General features: G+C 40.1%; 2 long non-coding RNA genes across 2 annotated transcripts; both read right to left on the reverse strand.

Annotated features, from left to right (window-relative positions):
- On the reverse strand, positions 3,291-3,700 carry LOC109823705. The gene is made up of 3 exons (XR_002242449.1): positions 3,660-3,700; positions 3,436-3,587; positions 3,291-3,330 (listed from the first exon to the last, which is right to left on the reverse strand). It is a non-coding gene; the product is annotated as an uncharacterized LOC109823705 (long non-coding RNA).
- LOC109824743 lies at positions 11,324-12,917 on the reverse strand. Its single transcript, XR_002242758.1, has 2 exons — positions 12,289-12,917; positions 11,324-11,574 (listed from the first exon to the last, which is right to left on the reverse strand). It is a non-coding gene; the product is annotated as an uncharacterized LOC109824743 (long non-coding RNA).

The following is a 21,762-nucleotide window of genomic DNA, read 5'->3' on the forward strand; positions in this document are numbered from 1 at the left end:
CATGGGGTATGGACATTATCGGTCCTATTTTTCCCCCTTCGGTCAAAGGTGATCGATTCATTCTCGCAATCACGGATTACTTTTTAAAGTGGGCTGAAGCAATTCCGCTTAGAGAAGTGAAGACGAATAACGTCATCAGTTTCATCAAACATCATGTCATATACCGACATGGCGTGCCAAGACAGATCATTCATGACAACGGTCCACAGTTCATAAGCAACGCCTTTGTCAGGTTTTGTGACAAGTTCAAAATTCAAGATGTTTCGTCAACAGCTTATTATCCCGCTGCGAATGGATTAGCTGAGGCGTTTAACAAGACTATTAATTAAAATCCTATCAAAGCTCGTGATGACCAATAAATGAGACTGGGACGATAAACTCGGTGAAGCACTCTGGGCTTATCGTACCACCATACGCACACCTACAGGGGCCACCCCATATTCATTGGTAAACAGATGTGAAGCTATGCTACCATTGGAAATCCAAATCCCATCCCTACGGATCGCCCTCACGACTAAGATGACGACAGAAGAACAACATCAAAAACGTCTCGAAGAACTCGAAAGGTTGGATGAAAAGCGCTTGGAAGCTCAACAACAAATTGAGTTTTATCAAGCCCGAATATCTAGGGCCTTTAACAAAAGAGTCCGACAGAGAAGCTTCAAGGAAGGAAATCTGGTCCTCGCTGTTCGCCGACCGATAATCCTCAACTCCAAGAAGAAAGGTAAATTTAAACCCAAATGGGAAGGACCGTTTGTGATAGACACAGTCTACTCAAACGGTGCATATCACCTGATTACTCAAGAGGGCCGGGAAGTTCTTTGAAGAATATTACACTTAATATTCTAGAGGATAACCCAAAATCATTTTCACCACCAAAATCCCTCACTGATCAATTTCAATGGGCAGTGAGTCCACCAAAAGTGTCTTTCCGGCCCTCTTGACTCTTTCCATGAATAAGAGGTCCACTTTTAGTTCAGAGTCCCCTTTCGATAAACGAAAGAACTCCCTTCTTTTTCTCTTTGGTTAAGCCTTCTCATGGTTATAACCGAATTTAAAATTTCACTTCGATAAACGAGGAACTCATCTTCAGTTTAGATAACTAATCCTATAAAAGGTAAGGTTATCTAGATCTTCCAGATTCTCGGAGTGGCGATCCCACTTCTAGTTTCTTTTGCGCTGGAAATAGAATATAAAATTCTTCCTTTCCAGAATCAAGGAATAGAATATAAAATTATTCATTTCTTGTATTCGGGTTCGCCTTCACCCAAAAAGAAGACCGGGAAATAGAATATAAAATTCTTCCTTTCCCACACTAACCTTTTCCAAGAATTTGTCAATCTAGGATTCATCCTAGGAAGTTTATCCCGAATCCTAAGCAGGGATAAGTCTGCGCCTAACACGCACTGCCGGTTTAGTCTTTCTCCGAAGAAGAAGACACCAGAGATTGATTTTGGGGTATTCTGTCCTGAAACCTAAGCAGGGATAAGTCTACGCTTAACCCGCGCTGCCGGTTAGTTCTTAACCGTTAAAAAGAACACCCATCCACATATTCAACATTGTGGCAGGTCGTTATTAATAACACCAAAATCCATGCCTTACACGCATGGGGAATTTCATCCTGAATCCTAAGAAAGGATATGCCGACGCCTAACACGCGTCGCCGGTTTAGTCTTTCTCCGAAGAAAAAGACACCAGAGTTCAATTCTGGGGTATTCTATCCTGAAACCTAAGCAAGGATAAGTCTGCGCTTAACCCGCGCTGCCGGTTAGTTCTTAACCGTTGAAATCTCTTAGCACAACGTTACATGCGGAATGGATTTAGACAATCCGCATGCTAGCCCGACTCAAACGGTAGTCGGTAAAGGCTTATCAAACCCGTTGAAGGCTGAGGGTTTGCCAAAAATCCTATGAGTATTATGGTCAATCATTTCAAACGGAATGAGGAATTATAATAAAGATAAAGATAAAAACCAGTTCCACTAAGAGAATCAAAAGTCAAAGTATTCAGCAAATGAAATCATACATCAAGCCCATGGCTAAAAATCTGCTGACTAAACTTAGACAGCTTCTCGTCATAAGCTTGCCTAAGCTCATCCTGCAACTCGGCTCTGATGGACTCTTCAGTGGAGGCTAAAGTCTTCACAGCAATCTCCTCCGTCTCAACCAGCTTCTGCTTCAGGGATTTCAACTCATCAGATAAAGCAGTGTGGGCTTGCTGATCCTGTACCTTCGTCATCTGAAGAATACTCAAAGTCTCCTCTTCTTCACGGAGTTCTCTTCTGAGCTGGTCTATCTTGGTCTCACAAGAGGTAATGGAAAAATCAAGCTTGTCGAGTGAAGATGATCTAATAGCAAGGTTAGCCTCAACTCGGTCTACCCGGTCCCGCTGCACCTGAATCTCGAGCTCAGTAAAAATCCGAGTATCGCGCCATGTCTGTAAGAGAGCATCCAAATGGGCAGCAATGAATGAAGAAGCACCTGCATCCCGGAGCTCACGAAACATCTGAAGCTCGTGCTCTAGACAATCAAGGTCATCAACTATAGCCTTCGTCAGATCCGGGTATCTTGCATCCCTTATTGAATTTATTCTAGAATCAAGGAAAGGTTTAAACTGGTGAAGGAAAAGTCCGCCGTGGAAGAGTTTGCCAATCATAGCATTCATGAAGGAGAAGAAGGAGCGGACTTCTATGCAGATGACGATCTTCTCAGGGTCATTGTCCGATAACAACTCCTTCACAAGGACATGAAGCCGAGAAGAAAGCCCTACACAAAAAGGAGAAATCCGTCAAAAGCCTTAATAAGGAAATAAATGACATTTTTCAGTTGCTTAATTTATACCTCCTTCCCCTTGAATCACTGGGGGTAGTGGAGATGTAACGGCTGTGGATGTATCAGCTGGTGTAGTTGGTCTCACAGCCGGCTCAACAGGATCAGTCTTGACAAAAGCTCCTGTTAAGCACAAAACGGAATGCTCAAATGCATCACATTATAGCTGCATTAGTCAAAAATTGGCTAGTCCTATAATTAACTTGAGAAGAGGCACGTACCTTCAGAAAGACCATCCTCAGGATTCTTAGGGAGTGTAGACTCAGGAAACATATCTGCAGGCATCTGGTCATCAATCTGAGGAGAGCCATACATGAAGTGGAGCATAGGGGTGTCCACAAGCAAACCTTCCTCGTCAAAATCATCAGTCGAGAAATCTGACACAAGAGAATATAAGTGCAAAAGAAGAATAAAGAGACTACGACCAATGGAAATGAATTACCTCTTATGGGTGTGTGGGCCTCTCTATTCCCAAAATCCACGTTTGCCTCCTGCAATTTGTCTAAAAGAGCAAGAAGCATAGAGACAATTAGGGAATGCACGAATTCTGAATCGTTCAACTCCTTTGTGTGCCATCTAAAGGGTACATTGTCAATGATAGATCTACCTGGATTCGTTGAATCGAGTCCTACATTGATGGTCTCCCTAACGTCGGTAGCTTCTGCAGGCTTTTCTACCTGGTATGGTGAGTCAGGCTCACCAGAAAATACACAATCATGAGGAGTAGGATCAGGACTCATTCGCTATCCCCACGCTCTCCTACATAGAGATGGAAAAGCATGAGTCAAAGTTCTGAATGATGAAAAGGATGATCTATAGGGTAGATGTTACCTCCGTCGCTAGCGGGATCATCACTAGACAAATCCATCTCAGATGCTCGCGAATCTGCATGCGGCTTGTGGGCTAATCTATTCCGCCTAGCAGCGGGGACAACAATCGAAGGTCTCGCCTTGGAAAAAGGACGGAATTCTTCATCCTTGTCGGTTGCGGTCCCTGAAACATCAAACAACTGTCAAGATTAATAATTCTGGAAGACAGAAGGAAAGAATAGGTAGCTAACCTCGCTCGGAACAATCCTCGTAATCTTCAAGATCTCCGCCAGAAGCCTCATCAGCAGAATGGAAGGTCTTCTTTCCCTCTTCGTCAATCCAACGAGTCTTGCTCCGTGTCCTCTGTGACCGAGCATTTTCCCAAATCACACGAGAATCAGCCTGAGAAGCTTCCTCGGCCACTAGCTCTGCAATCGGCTTCACGGGAACAGTTTTATTAGATATGGCTCTATAAAACACTGATTCCTCACCCGGAAGGTCAGATAACCTGGCCTAATGTTCACTAGTCAATTAAAGCAGCCGATATCTAAATGAGTTTGATACTCCCTCGGCTTCTCTTCATCAATCAAACACTCGCCATATCGGCTGAAGAACTGCGGGAAGCAAGTGGAAAAGGCCCAACATTTATGGACCTGTAGCTGCTTTCTGATGTCAGGGAATCCTCCCCCCTCCCCCCTGCCATTCTCAAACAACTGTAGTAAGGGGGACATAGCGGTCTACGGTGCTAGGTATCGACATCATATCAGGACGGTGAAGGACAAACCAAGCCATCAAATAAGTGTATGGGAGCTCCACCTTAGAAAGAGGAATCTTAGCCGACGGTGCATCTTCTTTCTGTGTGAAGGTACTAGAGATCTAGCGAAGCCCTCGATGAATGTTAGCTACCATCACCGGAAGAAGCGAAAGTTCCTTCTTATAGGCAAGCTGGAAAGTTCCTTTTTGTAGGCAAGCGGAACCGCTGGGTAGAGCACTTCCAATGGCATAATATCACCAGACTGATACGGGACCACGCATTTCTTTAACCAGATAGTGAGGTAACCGGCAAGAAGGGTCATCGGCTGAATCGATGCGGTCGCATGCCATAAGAACGATTTAAACTTGGTCCCTGCAGGAAAGCCACTCTCGGGACTGCTAGTGGTATAAGAGTGAGCGTTGATCTTCTTCAACAGACCATTAACTTCTGAAGGAGTAAGCGTTGCCAGTTCATGGGCAAACCAGAAATCCTGATATAGCATCTGACCCATGGGATCCTTCAGCTGACTCAATTCATGGTTGGAGGGAAAGTATTCCTGATATAGCATCTGACCCATGGGCAAACCAGAAATCCTGTGCATCTCATGGAGAGCCAAGCCCAACTCCCCTTGATGGGTCAGAAAAGTGTTCGAATCCGGGTTATAGAGCTCGCACAAAGCGAAGAAATGCTTTGCACTGACAGGTAAGCCATACATAGTGGAACGAATGGCTGCATATAGACCACAAGCGTGCAACTCCTCGCTCCATCGGCTTAAGACATACTTCGTCATACGAGCCTACCAAAACTTGTCTAAAGAATGGACCCAGCCATAGAATCTGTGGCGCGCCGCGGGCAACTCCCGTCCTAAGTTGGCGAGACGATTCTTCAAAGTAGAAGCAGAAGCAAGAAATTCGTTACGTGGCGGTGCATCCAGCCCCAATACTCCAGGACGCAATCCAACGATATGACTCCTGCTCGAACCAGGAGTTGCCTGATGAGTGATATAGCCACAGTGAACGCTCTCATGCTCCTCCGTCAAGCGCCACGACATCTCTCGTGTCACAGCCTGACGCCTGAGCTCAGTCAACGAACGGTGTCGAGGAATCTTCGGCAAATATATGAAACCACCGCAGAGTAAGCGGAATAGGTGAAAAATCATCGGAGGTTGAATAATACTCGTCACGACGTCCGTCCACTGCATGAGATGAGAACGCTCTAGAGGGATATTCCACTGAAAACAAGCAATTAAGTGTTTGTTAGTCTCAGTTATAAAAGGAAGTTGAACTCATCCTACGAACGGATAAGATAGAGTCACTGCCTTATAAAGGGTGAGACGATTTGGCCACATTATGCACTTATAAGGTAGGATATATCAAAAAACATATCCCTGCCTTATAAGGCACAATGCAGCGTCAAAACGCCCCCTTTATTTATTTTGAGATATGGTTTTGACCAAGCAAAACCCATCTTTAAAGCGCCGATCCTCACCAAGGAGAATCAAGGCTCTTCCCGATTGCCTCACCAAGGAGAACAAAATGGGGATAAAGGACTAATCTACAAATACGCCAAAAAGAGATCACCAGCATACGAGGGAAGCACGCCATCAGCCGATGCAGTAGGGGAGCGACCTCTCGGGACATGCGACATGATGATCTGCAAAGTAAATCAGGGGGTCAGATACAAAAAAAAAATTTAGTTAGAGTGACAAACTCTAACCCTAAATTTTATCCCCTCGTTTTTATAGTTAAACCCCTCAGATCTCCAAATTTTACCCCCTGAAAGATGAGCTCGAGGCGCCAAATTACAAACCCTAACCCTCATATGCAATCCCACAAATTCATGTACTAAATTAAACATGAAATATGCCAAAATTATGGAGGATTTACCTGAGGAAAAGCTCGAGGAATTAGATCTTGAAAGAGGCTCGAACCACGTGCTCGAGGGGCCTGAGAGAAATTTTTATATGGGGATTTTTGAGGGATTTTTCAGTCTAAGATCAAAAGGAATGATGGATCTAAGACAAATATGAGGATTTGAGGGACAAAGGATGCACGAGGGAAGAGAAATCAAAAAAATTGGAGAAGAGGGGGGCCGGCCCTAAAGAGGAGAAAAAGAGGTTCTTTTATAATTGAACCAGCCTTGAACCAGACCGGACCAGGTTGAACCAAACCAGACCAGTCCAAATCAGTTCAAAGGGGGCTGAACCAGACCAGACCAGGCCGAACCAGGCCAAACCAGACTGAACCAGACCAGACCAGGATGAACCAGTCTGAACCAGACTTGAACCAGTCCTGAACCAACCTTGAACCAGGTTGAACCAGTCTTGAACCAGGTTGAACCAGGTTGAACCAGTTTGAACCAGGTTTGAACCAGATTTGAACCAGAATTCAAATTGAAGCTGAACCGAGCATCGAAACGACTTCAAATCGACCGAGGGTTCAGTCTTTTGTTTATTCTTTCCTTTCCCACACATTCGGAAGGGTCGGAAGATTTTTTGAGCCTAATTACTGCCTTTTTTGGGTCATTATCAGGCCGGTTCAGCTCATTCGGGCACGAAAAATACTCCAATAAGGTATACGAGTATAAACTATTCCCTATTTTTGGTTGAGAAGTTTCTGGAGAATATTTTTCTAAAAATATTCTTAAGGATAACTCAACAACACTACGCCGGACAACGCGTCGCAAATGAGAACTCAACGCCAACAATCGATGGTCAGTTTTATGTTGAACCAAGAAACACGAGCTAAAGATTAGAAAATCAGGAATCGACTTCAAGTTCAAAACTCCGACAACGGTCAGACAATAAATGCAGCACCAGAACCCTTGCAGACATTCGACAAAGCACCGAATATGCTGAAGGATTGAAGGAATCAAGAATAGAAGCCATTCAAAAGTCCCGTCATACCGATTGAAGGTTGGGGCAATCATATCCAAAGCATTCCAGACTCTTCTATAAAAGAACGAGGCTGAAATACTTTGGAGGGGGTATCTGTAGGCGTATAAAACTGCTTATAGGTTCCTTAACACAGCTCGGCACGGTAATTTAACAAACCAACGAACCATCGGGCGACATATCCAAACACGATCATTGGACCACAACACCGAAGCGGATTTACTGCCAAATCATGATCCGGACTGCCAAATCAGAGTCCAGGTCATCAAATCAAAGTTGGGACAAACCGGAAAACGGGTGCAAAACCAAACACCTGGAGGACTCGGCCGAAACCGAGCCACCTCTAGGTGGCTCGGCCAAAACCGAGCCACCAAGAGGTGGCTCGGTGGCCGAGCCACCTAGGTGGCCGGCCACCTGGGCCAAGCCCAGATCTGGGCCCAGATCTGAGCCCAGATCTGGTTCTAAATGCCTATAAATAGGCTTGGTGGCTCATTGTTTTGGAGGTTGGAATTTTGGAGCCGAAACTCTGCTGGATTGAGAACTTACCTTCGGATTTTCAAAGCTTTGAAGACTTGGACATTTTCATATCTGGTTCTTGGCGAGCATCCACGTCAAAAAAAGACAGGAGTTCGAGAGAGAGAGATCAGATCTGAGATCCACACGGTAATACTCCGGATCAAAACTTGGTTTTTGATCCCGAGAAGGCTATTATTTCCTTGGTGAAATAGTACCCCCGGCTGTTATTTCCTTTGTGAAATAGCACCCGTCATACCATGTAGATCCGACCGGATCAAGATCTTGCGGTGGTCCACGTATTAACCCTGGCGCAGGCGAAGAACCCACACAAGCGAGAGACCGCAAAACAGGATCTCGCGATTTGTTCGACAAATAAGAACCCACACAAGCGAGAGACCGCAAAACAGGATCTCGCGATTTGTTCGACAAATAAGGAAAGTTGTAAATTTTTATTTTTTTCTTTGATCTCGTTGTAACCGGATCTTCTAAAAAGACCGGATCTTTGTAACCGATAAACTATTAACAAAGGAATCAATGGAATCAATGAGTGCAATTTTCCCCGCGAACAGCGATAAAGGGGCTTGAAGATGTAGGAGATTTTTGGAGAGAGTAAGCTTAGGATTTACATATATAAAGGAGTGAGGGTCAACAGAGAGTCGTTGATGGGGAGATCGAGGAAAGCCGTAAGGTTATCATAACTATCCTGTATGGGAACAATCCAAGGGATGGTGAGGTTACCACGTGGGATGTAGGGATAGGTAGGAGTAAATGTTATCACAACTCTCTTCCTTGGGAACTATGAAATACAATGAATGCATTAGCAGTCAATATATCTTGGTGACCGTGACAACCAAGTGCAGGTGAAATACAGTAAACTTAACATTCAAGTTAGTTGCCTACGTTAGTTCTAGCTGAGTTAATGTTATTTGGTTCTGTTGCCTCTGTTAGTCCTAGCCTCGATAATGTTAGTCCTAACTGTTGTGGGGTTTATCCTAACTGATATCGTGTTGGTTCTACCTCCAGCTAACTCAAGTTCTAGTGTAAGCATTGGTTCTATTGCCTTTGTTAGTGCTAGCTAGGATAATGTTGGTTCTAGCTATTGTGGGGTCAGTTCTAGCTACATTCATGTTAGTTATACCCCCAACTAGCGCTAGTTATAGCGTAATGGTTGGTTCTATTGCCTCTGTTAGTCCTAGCCTCGATAATATTAGTCCTAACTATTGTGAGGTCAGTCCTAACTGATATCGTGTTGGTTCAACCTCCAGCTAACTCAAGTTCTAGTGCAAGCATTGGTTCTGTTGTCTTTGTTAGTGCTAGCTGGGATAATGTTGGTTCTAGCTATTGTGGGGTCAGTTCTAGCTGCATTCATGTTAGTTCTACCCCCAGCTAGCGCTAGTTATAGCGTAAGCTTTGGTTCTGTTGCTTTTGTTAGTTCTAACCTCGATAATGTTAGTGCTAACTGTTGTGGGGTCAGTCCTAAATGATATCGTGTTGGTTCTACCTCCAACTAACTCAAGTTCTAGTGTAAGCATTGGTTCTATTGCTTTTGTTAGTTCGAGCTGTTGTGGGGTTATTTCTAATACTTACAACATTTCATCTAAGGGAGATGGTTTTACTTCTTATTTAACATGAAAATACTTTCAACCGGCCAAAATGAAATATTTTGTAAATATGCTATCAAAACAGATAACAACATATCAAGGTCAGCTATAGGTTCAGTACATGTTTTACGGTTATGACCTTCCATATGACATCAATACATTTAAGTGGCCGAGTATAAATAGTTCTGTTATTAATACGCCTTGTTTTATTTCTCTCTTTCCTTTTTGTTGTTAGTGGAGGTAAGATCTGTATCTCATCACGTGGCACGCTACGCTTCTCGTAGTCAGGGATAGGATATAGGATTGGCTCGTAACTCTTTTTAAAACATTTAACCGTCATAAACCAATCACAGAATTAGTAAACATCCCTCTTCATAAACATAATGGTTATGCATGCATGTTTGCAAGGAACACGGGTTATATCCCACACATGACACGAGCATGTTTTATTGTTAAGATCCACTTAACAAGTTCTATGGAACTGTACCTCAAATAATCTTGTGTCGGACTGACGCACCTCCAATGGCTGCCTATTTTCTATGTTCTCTTTGAGGGCAAGTTCAGCTTTGGGGAAAAAAATTGATTCGAATTTTCATCCATGACTTGTCACTCATTCATGCGAACTATAATCTGTTTATGTGTGTGCTCTACCAGTTGAAGTATCCGTAGAAGCCTAGCCTCATGTATCCATTTGTTGAATGACTCTTCAACATTTGATGTAACGTGACCATATCTGAAACATAACAGGGAATTCATCAAAACTTCTTATTAGTTCTACTGAGTCATTGTTAGTTATAGTACAAGTGTTGGTTTTAGTGGCTATGTTAGTTCTAGCTAAGCTATTGTTAGGTCTATCTACTTCTGTATTAATTCTAGATGCCCTCATGTTAGTTCTACCTCTAGTTAGCGTTAGATCTATTATAAGTGTTGGCTTTAGTGGTTTTGTTAGTTCTAGCTAAGTTGTTATTTGTTCTATCTGTTATCGTGTTAATTCTAATTGCATTCATGTTAGTTCTACCCCCAGCTAACGCTAGTTATAGTTTAAGTGTTGGTTCTATTGTCTTTGTTAGTTCTAGCTTAGTTGTTGTAAGTTCTAGCTTCTCCAGTGATAGTTCTAGTTGTTCTTGTGTTATTTCCACCTCCATATAACTTTAAGTTCTAGTTTAAGTGTTATTTCTATTGAATATATTAGTTCTAGCTGGGTTAATGTTCGTTCTAGCCGTGTCGTGTTAGTTCTATCCATTCTCGTGTTAGCTAACGGAAGGTCTAGTTTAAATGTGGATTCTAATGCCTATGTTAGTTTTAGTTGTGTTCTAATGCCTATGTTAGTTCTAGTTTAAATGTGATAGTTCTAGCTGATCTCGTGTTATTTTCACCTCCAGATAACTTTAAGTTCTATTTTAAGTGTTGGTTCTATTGGATATGTTAGTTCTAGCTGGGTTACTATTAGTTCTAGTCGGGTTAATGTTAGTTCTAGCCGTTGCCGTGTTAGTTCTAACCGTTCTCGTGTTAGCTAACGCAAGGTCTAGTTTAAATGTGTGTTCTAATGCTCATGTTAGTTTTAGATGTGTTATTGTTAGTTCTAGTGTAGGCATTCATGTCAAAATTCATTAATCAAACGGCTTAACTAAGATAAGAAATGAAATAGCTTATAACTTACCTAATTCTAGGAATAAACACGTTTGCCCAGTCCTCTGGAGCATAGTTCATGACAATATTGTATGCTCTTTTGTTAACTAGTCTAATGTCGTCCATATGATCATTCCATTCTGCTTCAATATATTTGTAACAAGCAGATTTGTCACGATCCTAATTTTCGGACCTAAAAGGAATATTGGAGCCGGACTAAATCTGTGAAAAATCCTCCAAAAATGTACATTCATTAAAAGACCATCAGAATAATCTCTTCATTGAACTAAACCAACAATAAATATTCTCTATATTTCCCAAAAGTCAACATTAATCCAAATAACTTGATAAAAATAAATATTCCTCAACTTGATATTAAACTCAACCTAAAGGGAAATATTTTATTATTACAAAGCTTCTAATATCAACTAAACATCAAAGGCTTTATCTAACCTTCATCTAGAAATTCATAGCAATATTAAATATTATTCTCTGCTCCATTCTAAGTACTCATGAACCATCAACTCCACCTAATCCCAAGTCTCTGAAAAGAATGAATATAACACAATGAGTTCACAACTCAATAAGTGAATAAATTTGTACATTAAACACTGGTTTTGCAAAAACTCAAATATTTCGACAAATAATAAGAAAAATATAAGAATGATAGAGAATCATCAATGAATTCTAGTACTTGATGCAAATATTTAAGAAAACTTACAAAAAATCATGAAATGGAAATAAGCAGGCTACGTCTCAATGCGGTTAACAATTCATACTCCAGTTGACTTGGTAAACCCCACAATTATTAAGCCCGTGGTTCCGGGACGGTGAGACCCAAATTTGGGCTCTTAGCACTAAAATAGAACCTCATAGTGGCACATTGAGTCATGTTTTAATAACTTGCTCATATCCGACATATACCGGTATATTGACTTGAGATGCATATGATTTAAAAAGAAAAATGAGCAAAGTTCACATAACCAAGTATGTTATATAGAAATGCCAAAGGCCAACCAATCATAAAATTAATCAACCACATATGCATCTCAACCTACTACTATATATAAAGACATAACAATTGACAAACAAAAAAAGCATAGACTTATACCAAATAACCATGTGGATTCATCCAATCGATAATTAGTATGCAAGCAACCATACAAAGGGTATAATCCATCAGACACAAATTTATATACATTCAATATAATTTTATATGAAAAATATGTAGCGAATAATGTACAAGTTCACCACTTACCTTAAGCGAAACGACAAATCCAAAATGAGCTCACAACTTTTCTGCAGAGCTCTATAAATTCAATTGCAACACTGCTTGGAGTCCTTCTACATATTTCCATTGACCATCAGCCCAAAATCATTAAGTCGCAATAGAGACTCACATTTTGACCGATCAGGATGCTTAATCTCCTTCTACATCTTTTTAGGGCACGAGTCTCCTTCTACATCTTTTCAGGGTACGAATTCTCTGCTACTACCAGAGATGAAGTTGCACAAACAACAAATTGAAGTTACCACCATAAACTCGGACATCAGGATGACATGAGGTTCCCATTAACAGCCAATCTCATTTATCAACAAAAATACCCAGCTGAAAAGCTTTTTAGGTTGCAAATCAAATTAATCCCCAATCACATCGAATTAGTCCCCAATCTCGCAGTGGTTGAGAACGAAAAGGGACTTCTGGCGACGGTGGTGGCCAATCTAAAGGATAGTGAGAATGGGGGAGCCATGTGAGATATCAGAGAGGGGAAGCAGAAGAGTGAGGGTTATGAGGCGGAGATAAGAAATTTTGCCGAGGATAGGGAGAGAGGGATATTTTGAGGCACAGGTTTTTTTTGTGTGGCGGAACGGGAAGAAGAAGAAGAGGATGATGTGAAAGAGGGTAGGGTTTTGGAGTATTTATAGGAATGCTTTCTGCCATTAGAACCCTCTAAGAAATTTTACACAAAAGTCTATTTACGTTTCTTTACATATATTGCCAAATAAAACTTAGGATTATTACAAGATTGTAAAAGATTCCCTAAAATCTAAGTATCCTTTGCCTTGAATCCCAAATCCCTCAACTTTGTCTTGAAGTTATCAACTAGATGCAGAACACATCGAGAGTGTATAGCATCTGGGAAAAATTCTCTAACCGCTTCTCTGATCCCCTTATCCGCATCTGATATTATAACAAGCTTGTGTGGAGGGTTGTATGGATCTGACCTTTCGTAAAAAATAGACCACAAACCTATAAAGAGTTGTAGTTAACATACACGAAATTAGAATTAATAAGGAAAGAGTTAGAACTATCATGATCTGCAATAGAACTAACTTGGCTCAGGATAGAACTAACCTTGTAATAAGCACTTCCAGTTAACGTTATTTTCCTAATCACATATGCAAGAGGCTAATGAAAATATCCCCTGATTTCCATCATATGCTACGGTGCTGAGGAGTATACCTTTGAATTGATCTTTCAGAAAGGTACCATCCAGAAATATAAGCGGTCTATATCCGTGCAAAAATCTATTTATGCAGGCGGCGTAGCAAATGAATAGCCTTATAACCTCCCCACATGTTGTTCAACATGAATGTAGCTACCTGGGTTTGTTTTCTTAACCTCTTCTACATACCTAGAAAATTAAAGATTAAGTGTTAGGATCAACATTAAGAAATTTCGTATAAACAAACAGCATCACATGAATGAAATTAGTTTGTATATTGTAGGTATTATCTTGTTTCTACCATCGTAATTGATCGTAGGACTCATGGGCATCGCCATATAATTACTCTTGTGCTCTTTCTTTATCCCACCATATCTTACTATAATCGACTCTAAGCCCATATGAACTTAAAAACTCTTTTTGTACGTCAACAGGTCGTATATCCGGTCGGACCTTTAACATGGGTTGTAATTGAGTCGTAATGAATTGTCGAGAGACCCTAGATTGACCTGCATTATTACCATGTTGCCCATAAGTGTGATTGTCCATGAACATTTTGATTTCAAGTCTATTTTCATCTTTAGGTGGAGAGGCAAATAACACCCACGGGCAATTTTTGGCTTCATTAAACCGACAAAAAACTCGAATACGCTTCGGTTTATTCTTTCCAAACTCGTACTCGAATTGTTTTTCCATAGAGTAGTATAGCAAGGCTAATCTTAATTCCTTCACACTTTCCAACCGTTGTCCCTTACCATTTAACGTAGTGTGCCACCAAGCAGGAATCCTCTTTGTTTTGTTAATCATGTCATCAAACATCAAAACATCATCTTCGAAAGGATTGTTATTGGTAATCCTATCTAAAACACATGTGGTCATCGATAACGGCGGGCCACAATCTATACTTTTTGAGTTCAAACTGCTGGAAACGCTACAAATATTAAGAACATAAATAATTAATCATAAACTACACAAATAGTAGAATAGACCCCACAACAGCTGGAACCAACATTATCCCAGTTAGCACTAACAAAAGCAATAGAACCAACGCTTACACTAAAACTTGAGTTAGCTGGAAGCAGAACCAATACCATATCAGTTAGGACTGACCTCACAATAGTTAGGACTAACATTATCGAGGCTAAGAATAACAGAGGCAACAGAACCAACGCTTATGCTATAACTAGCACTAGCTGGGGGTAGAACTAACATGAATGCAACTAGAACTGACCTCACAACAGCTAGAACCAATATTATCCCAGCTAGCACTAACAAAAGCAACAGAACCAACACTTATACTAGAACTTGAGTTACATATATAAAGGAGTGAGGGTCAATAAAGAGTCATTGATGGGGAGATCGAGGAAAGTGTGAGTCGTAAGGTTATCATAACTATCATATATGGGAACAAGCCAAGGGATGGTGAGGTTACCAAGACATAAATATTGATCTTAGCTTCAAAAAACCCAATAACCTACATGTCTTGTCGAACTTGCTCATTTTTTGGATATTTGAAGAAGCATCGTTTGCTTCTTTATTGGCTTTCATGTGAACCTCTTTCGGTCCAAGATTGTGGTAATACTCCATCATAGATGACAGATCCCCCTCGTTCTCAATAGGAAATTTGAAGCTTCCATTCGTTTCATCTTTGTATGACAAACTTAATGAATCATATGGAAGATCTAACCTCTCTGACACTAAATTTGAGGTCCAGAATGGTAATTGAAGAGTTAATCTTCATGAATACGGCTTTATCCCCTGAAGAGACAATGTGGATGATGTCCTTCTCAGCTATTATGAAGGGAAGGTAAGAGTAATGGATAGAATTTTAGGATAAGTCGGAGTAATAGAGAGAGTAATGGAGAGAATTTTCGTCTAAGGAGGGGTAATGGAAAACTAAATAGTTATTGCTCATGATAGTGTAAAAAAAGGGGGGAACTTTCCCTCTATTTCTTTCATCATATCGCATTAATGAGAAGTGAATAATGTAGCTTTTAGGGACGAGTCATCGTTTGGGGAAGAATGAGAAGGGCAAGTTTGGGTTTTTGACAAAATACAATCTGTTTTAGTATATTTCTGACATGGAAGAGCCTTGCCATATTAAACGTCACTTTTGGGTTTTATCCACATGGGGCAGAGTATAAGGGGCCTCGTCACATGAAGTTTTTGCTTTTGGGGCATGGACACATTTTTCCCTATAATATAATATCACATTATAGTCTATTCGATTGTAATAAAATGTAATATTAAGGATGAATTTAGTGTGGGGGCATTGTGGGCACGTGTCCTCACACACTTTATCAAAAATTTAAAAGTTTGTTAATTTATGGAGAGGTGCCACCATAAAATTTTGATGGGTGCCCGCATCCAAAAGCTTAAATAGACCCAAATGCACCCCGGAGGCCCAAACCACCTATAAAACCATATACTTGTTATGAAACAATAAAATGATGTGGATGTCCATTTAGTTTCCCAAAGAGATTGATACTTATATTACCCCTTGATATTCTCTATGAGTAATTAATATGATTCATGTATCATCATCTTAGTTTGTATATAAATAGAGGTATTCCTACCACACTTTGAAAGAAAGAATTGAGGAAATAAAATTCTTTCTACTTCTTGTCTACTTTCTCTACTCTACTTTATTAGTTTTACTACATTATCAGCACGAGACTCTACCATTGAAATAATCCATTTCAAGTCCATTAGAATCTTCATTTGCATTGGATAAACCTTTGAGGTAAAATTTCTCTTTCCAATTCAATTCATTTTTTACTATGACTAACCTTACAAAATAAGAACTTATACCTATTGATATTTGATACGTGTGTATCTTCTTCTCTACTTCGGGAGCTTAGTGATCCTTATGGGAGCTTGAGGATAGGTGATTCTCATGATATCTCGAGAATAGTGGTGTGAAGTGATACAGCGGAGCACAGGATGGAGCGTGAAGCGAGTCGGAAGAACGAAGAATCAAAGCATGATACGGGTGTATCTTCTCTTCGGAACTTAGCGATCCTCATGAGAGCTTGAGGATAGATGATTCTTATGATAGCATGAGAATAGAGGTGTCAATCAGTACAGTGGAACGCAGGTGGAAGCGTGGAACGAGACGACGAGCAGCAGATTCGAAGAATCCAGTTTTTTGCTCGTGAGTCGACTCATACATGTACATGAGTCGACTCATCAGGTTGAGTCGACTCATGCCTGTCATGAGTCAACTCACGAAACCCAGCCGTTTTGTCAAAAGTCTCTGACCAGTCGACTCATCGGTTATGAGTCGACTCATATGTGGTCATTAGTCGACTCACAACTGTTCATGAGTCGACTCACGAAGGTTTCCTGGTTCGTTTGGGTTTCTGTTTGCACGAATTCCTATTGGGGTTTGGTCTAGTTATTTACCAGATTGCCATCCACGTTTGTACACCTATATAAAGGGTTGTTTAGGGTTTCTAAACATCATCTGAGAATCAGAAGAGAGGTGAGAGGCCAGATGTGGATCTAAAGGGTTTTTGGTCTAAGTGAGATCCTAATCAAAAAAGGATTAGGGTTTAGATTGTGAGGATCTATGAGATCTTAGATCAGAGAGAGATTCTAATCATTGTATTAGGGTTTAGAGAGGATTGAGAGGTTGTTCTCGATTCTAGTGAGATTGTGAGGGAGAGATTTATAATAATTGATTCTTCATAATCTAGAGAATGTATTTTCCTTCGCCATACTGAATTGTTCTTGTGTTTTAGTTGTCTTCTTCTCAACCTACCTTTTGGTAATTCCGCGACCAAAGGGTGCTCGTACGGTGAGTCGTATCAAGTTGGTATCAAAGTGATCAGATCCTATGAAGGGGGTATCCTGTGTATGGTCCTGACTCGATCGCAATACAAGAAGCTAGGCGAGATCCTTTTCTTTGGAAGGAGTTCAGAGATTAAGGAAGAAGAAGATGATTGAAGGCCACAAAGATGGAGGGGCCCGAGAGTTCCCTCAGCAGAAGTTCTAAACTTGAAAGGGACTTCAAGTTCTTAAAGTGGGGAGCCATGATACATGTGTATCTTCTTCTCTGCTTCGGGAGCTTAGTGATCCTCATGGGAGCTTGAGGATAGGTGATTCTCATGATATCTTAAGAATAGTGGTGTGAAGCGATACGGCGGAGCACAGGATAGAGCGTGAAGCGAGTCGGAAGAACGAAGAATCAAAGCATGATACGGGTGTATCTTCTCTTCGAAACTTAGCGATCCTCATGGGAGCTTGAGGATAGATGATTCTCATGATCGCATGAGAATAGAGGTGTCAATCAGTATAGTGGAACGCAGGTGGAAGCGTGAAACGAGACGACGAGCAGCAGATTCGAAGAATCCAGTTTTCAGCTCGTGAGTCGACTCATACATGTACATGAGTCGACTCATCAGGTTGAGTCGACTCATGCCTGTCATGAGTCGACTCACGAAACCCAGCCGTTTTGTCAAAAGTCTCTGACCAGTCGACTCATCAGTTATGAATCGACTCATATGTGGTCATGAGTCGACTCAGAACTGTTCATGAGTCGACTCACGAATGTTTCCTGGCTCGTTTGGGTTTCTGTTTGCACGAATTCCTATTGGGGTTTGGTCTGGTTATTTACCAGATTACCATCCACATTTGTACACCTATATAAAGGGTTGTTTAGGATTTCTAAATATCATCTGAGAATCAGAAGAGAGGTGAGAGGCCAGATGTAGATCTAAAGGGTTTTAGGTCTAAGTGAGATCCTAATAAAAAAAGGATTAGGGTTTAGACTGTGAGGATCTATGATATCTTAGATCAGAGAGAGGTTCTAATCATTGTATTAGGGTTTAGAGAGGATTGAGAGGTTGTTCTCGATTCTAGTGAGATTGTGAGGGAGAGATTTGTAATAATTGATTCTTCATAATCTAGAGAAGGTATTTTCCTTCGCCATACTGAATTGTTCTTGTGTTTTAGTTGTCTTCTTCTCAACCCATCTTTTGGTAATTCCGCGACCAAAGGGTGCTCGCATGGCGACTCGTATCAATATTTCTAGAAAGAACTACTTATCTTGGATGTCAGATGTTTAAATACATCTTGCTACAATAGGTCTTGAAAATACTATTGTGGAAGAAAATGAGACATTAAATCAAGACCGTGCTAAAGCTATGATTTTTCTTCATCATCATTTGGATGAAGGATTAAAAATAGAATATCTAACTATGAAAGATCCACTTACTTTGTCGAATAATTTGAAGGAGAGATTTGACCACCTGAAGTTGGTCGTGCTCCCAAAAGCCCGGTATGACTGGCTTCACTTAAGGCTACAAGATTTTAGATCAATCAGTGAGTATAATTCTGCAATGTATAAAATTACCTCTCAATTGCAATTGTGTGGAGAAAATATCAATGATGATGATATATTAGAAAAATCATTCTCCACCTTTCATGCCTGGAATATGCTCTTGCAGCAGCAATATCAAGAGAGAGGATTTAAGAAATACTCTGAATTGATTTCATGCCTCCTTTTGGTAGAACAAAATAATAAATTATTATTAAAAAATCATGAATCCTGACCTACTGGTGCTAGCCTATTCCCTGAAATGAATGCAATTCAATCTCAAAATCATGGTCATGAGCGTGGACATGGTCGTGGAAGAGGCCGAGGACGTAGCCGTTGTCGTGGACGAGATCATGGCAAATATGTGCCTTATAATCACAATGATCATAACTGTGGTAAAAGACAAAACAACTCATAGAAATAGGACAATAATGATAAGAAAAGTAAATAAAAGAAACATTATGAGGAAATATGCTACCGGTGTGGAATAGAAGGTCATTGGTCCCGTACCTGTCGTACAGCAAAACATCTTGTTGACCTCTATCAGGCATCATCAAAAGGGAAATACAAAAATACCAAGACAAATTTCATTGATCAAAATAATGTTTATCATGATTTTGATGATATCACACACCTCGATGTAGCTGATTTACTTGAGCAACCTGAAGTTGCGAAATGATCTCATGACAAATACCAGACATTTTGAATTTTGTTACTTTCACATCTTTTATATGAATTTTATAATTTATGGACTTTATTGATATTTACTTTTTTTTGTAATTTTCTTTGTCATTTCTTTCTGAAGAAAAAATGGATGCCAAATATTTGGGATCAAACAATGGTGATGATAATATTTATCTTATTGAAAGTTCTACTACACACAGTATACTTAAAAACATGAAGTATTTTTCTCATTTGAAAATGGAAGAAACAAATGTTAACACAATAAGTGGTTGTGCTAAATAGATTGATGGCTTTAGAAGAGCCACTGTATTTCTCCCCGAAAGAACTAAAATTGTCATAAATAATGCACTACTCTCGATAAAATCTCAAAAAATTTTGCTAAGTTTTAAAGATATCCGCTGAAATGGATATCATATCGAGATAATGAATGAGACAAATGGTGAATACTTATTGGTTACAAATACCATTTCTGAAAATAAATGCGTATTAGAAAATCTGTCTTCTCTATCTTCTGGTTTATATTTTACAAAAATAAGTGCAGCTGGAATTTATCACCTTATAGACCAGAAGTCTACTAATCCCAATGATTTTATGATTTGGCATGGTCGCCTTGGACATCCTGGTTCTATAATGATGAGGTGAATAATTGCAAATTCACATGGTCATTCATTGAAAAATCAAAAAATACTAAATTCTAATGAATTCTCATGTGTTGCTTGCTCCCAATGGAAGTTAATTGTTAGATCATCTCCAACAAAAGTGGGAACTGAATCCCCTGCATTTCTAGAACGAATTCGTGGTGGTATATGTGAGCCTGTAGATCCACCATGTGGACCATTTAGATATTTTATGATGCTAATTGATGCATCAACAAGATGGACACATGTATGTTTATTATCTAGTCGCAACCTGGCGTTTACGAGATTGCTTGCTCAGATAATGAAATTGTAAGCACAATTTCCTGATTATCCTATTAAGAAAATTCGTTTAGATAATGCTGGTGAATATTCATCACATGATTTTGATGATTATTGCGTATCTCTATTGGAATAAGTGTTGAACATCCTGTAGCTCATGTTCACACACAAAATGGTCTAGCCGAATCATTTATTAAACGGCTTCAACTAATTACAAGACCATTGTTAATGAGGTCTAAACTTCCTCTATCTGCTTGGTGACATGCTATATTACATGCAGCAACACTTGTGAGAATTAGGCCGACAAGTTATCATACTTATTCTCCCTTACAATTAGTTCTTAGCCATGAGCCCAATATTTCTTATTTAATAATTTTTGGTTGTGCGGTATATGTTCGTATTACACCGCCTCAACGTACTAAAATAGTCCCTCAAAGAAGATTGGGGATATATGTCGGGTATGAATCACCTTCTATAACTAAATATGTTGAACCATTAACAGGTGACTTATTTACTGCAAGATTTGCAGATTGTCATTTTGATGAATTACATTTCCCAACATTAGGGGGGACATTAGGGGAGGTAAAGATCAACCAAAAAAGGAAATTACTTGAAAAATATCATTAGACTTTCTTGATCCTCGTACAAAAGAATGTGAACTGGAAGTTCAAAGGATTATACATGACTTTCTTGATCCTCGTACAAAAGAATGTGAACTGGAAGTTCAAAGGATTATACATTTACAGAAAATTGCAAACCAATTACCGAATGCTTTTAGTGATTCTAGAAGAATTACTAAATTGCATATTCCAGCAAAAAATTCTCTGATTAAAATTAATATCCCAGAAGGACAAATTAAAAGCGCTAACGAATCTAAAGCACGCCTAAAGCGTGGTAGACCTCTTGGTTCCAAAGATAAGAATCCTCAAAAGAAAAGAGGATTGAATGATCAAAATATTGCTAATGACAAAATTCAACCTCCTGAAGAGGTCGCTCCTGAAGAGCCAACTGTAGGCGTATAAAACTGCTTGTATGTCCCTTAACACAGCTCAGCACGGTGATTCAACAAACCATCGGACCATCGGGCGATATATCCAAGCTGGATCGTTAGACCACAACACTGAAGCGGATTTACTGCCAAATCAGGATCCGGATTGCCAAATCAGAATCCAGATCAACACCAAAGTTCGGATTAACGGCAAAATCGGATCAACAACGAAGCTCGGATAAACAGCGAAACGGACGAAACGGCACACCCTGGGAAGTGCTCGGCCAAGACCGAGCCGCTCAGGTGGCTCACCGAGCCACCAAGGTGGTGTTGGCCTTCTTGTTTTGATGATGTTTAACAAATAATTTACCACTAA

The sequence above is a fragment of the Asparagus officinalis genome, chromosome 9, assembly GCF_001876935.1.
Source record: "Asparagus officinalis chromosome 9, Aspof.V1, whole genome shotgun sequence".
In the NCBI taxonomy this organism is placed as follows: domain Eukaryota; kingdom Viridiplantae; phylum Streptophyta; class Magnoliopsida; order Asparagales; family Asparagaceae; genus Asparagus; species Asparagus officinalis.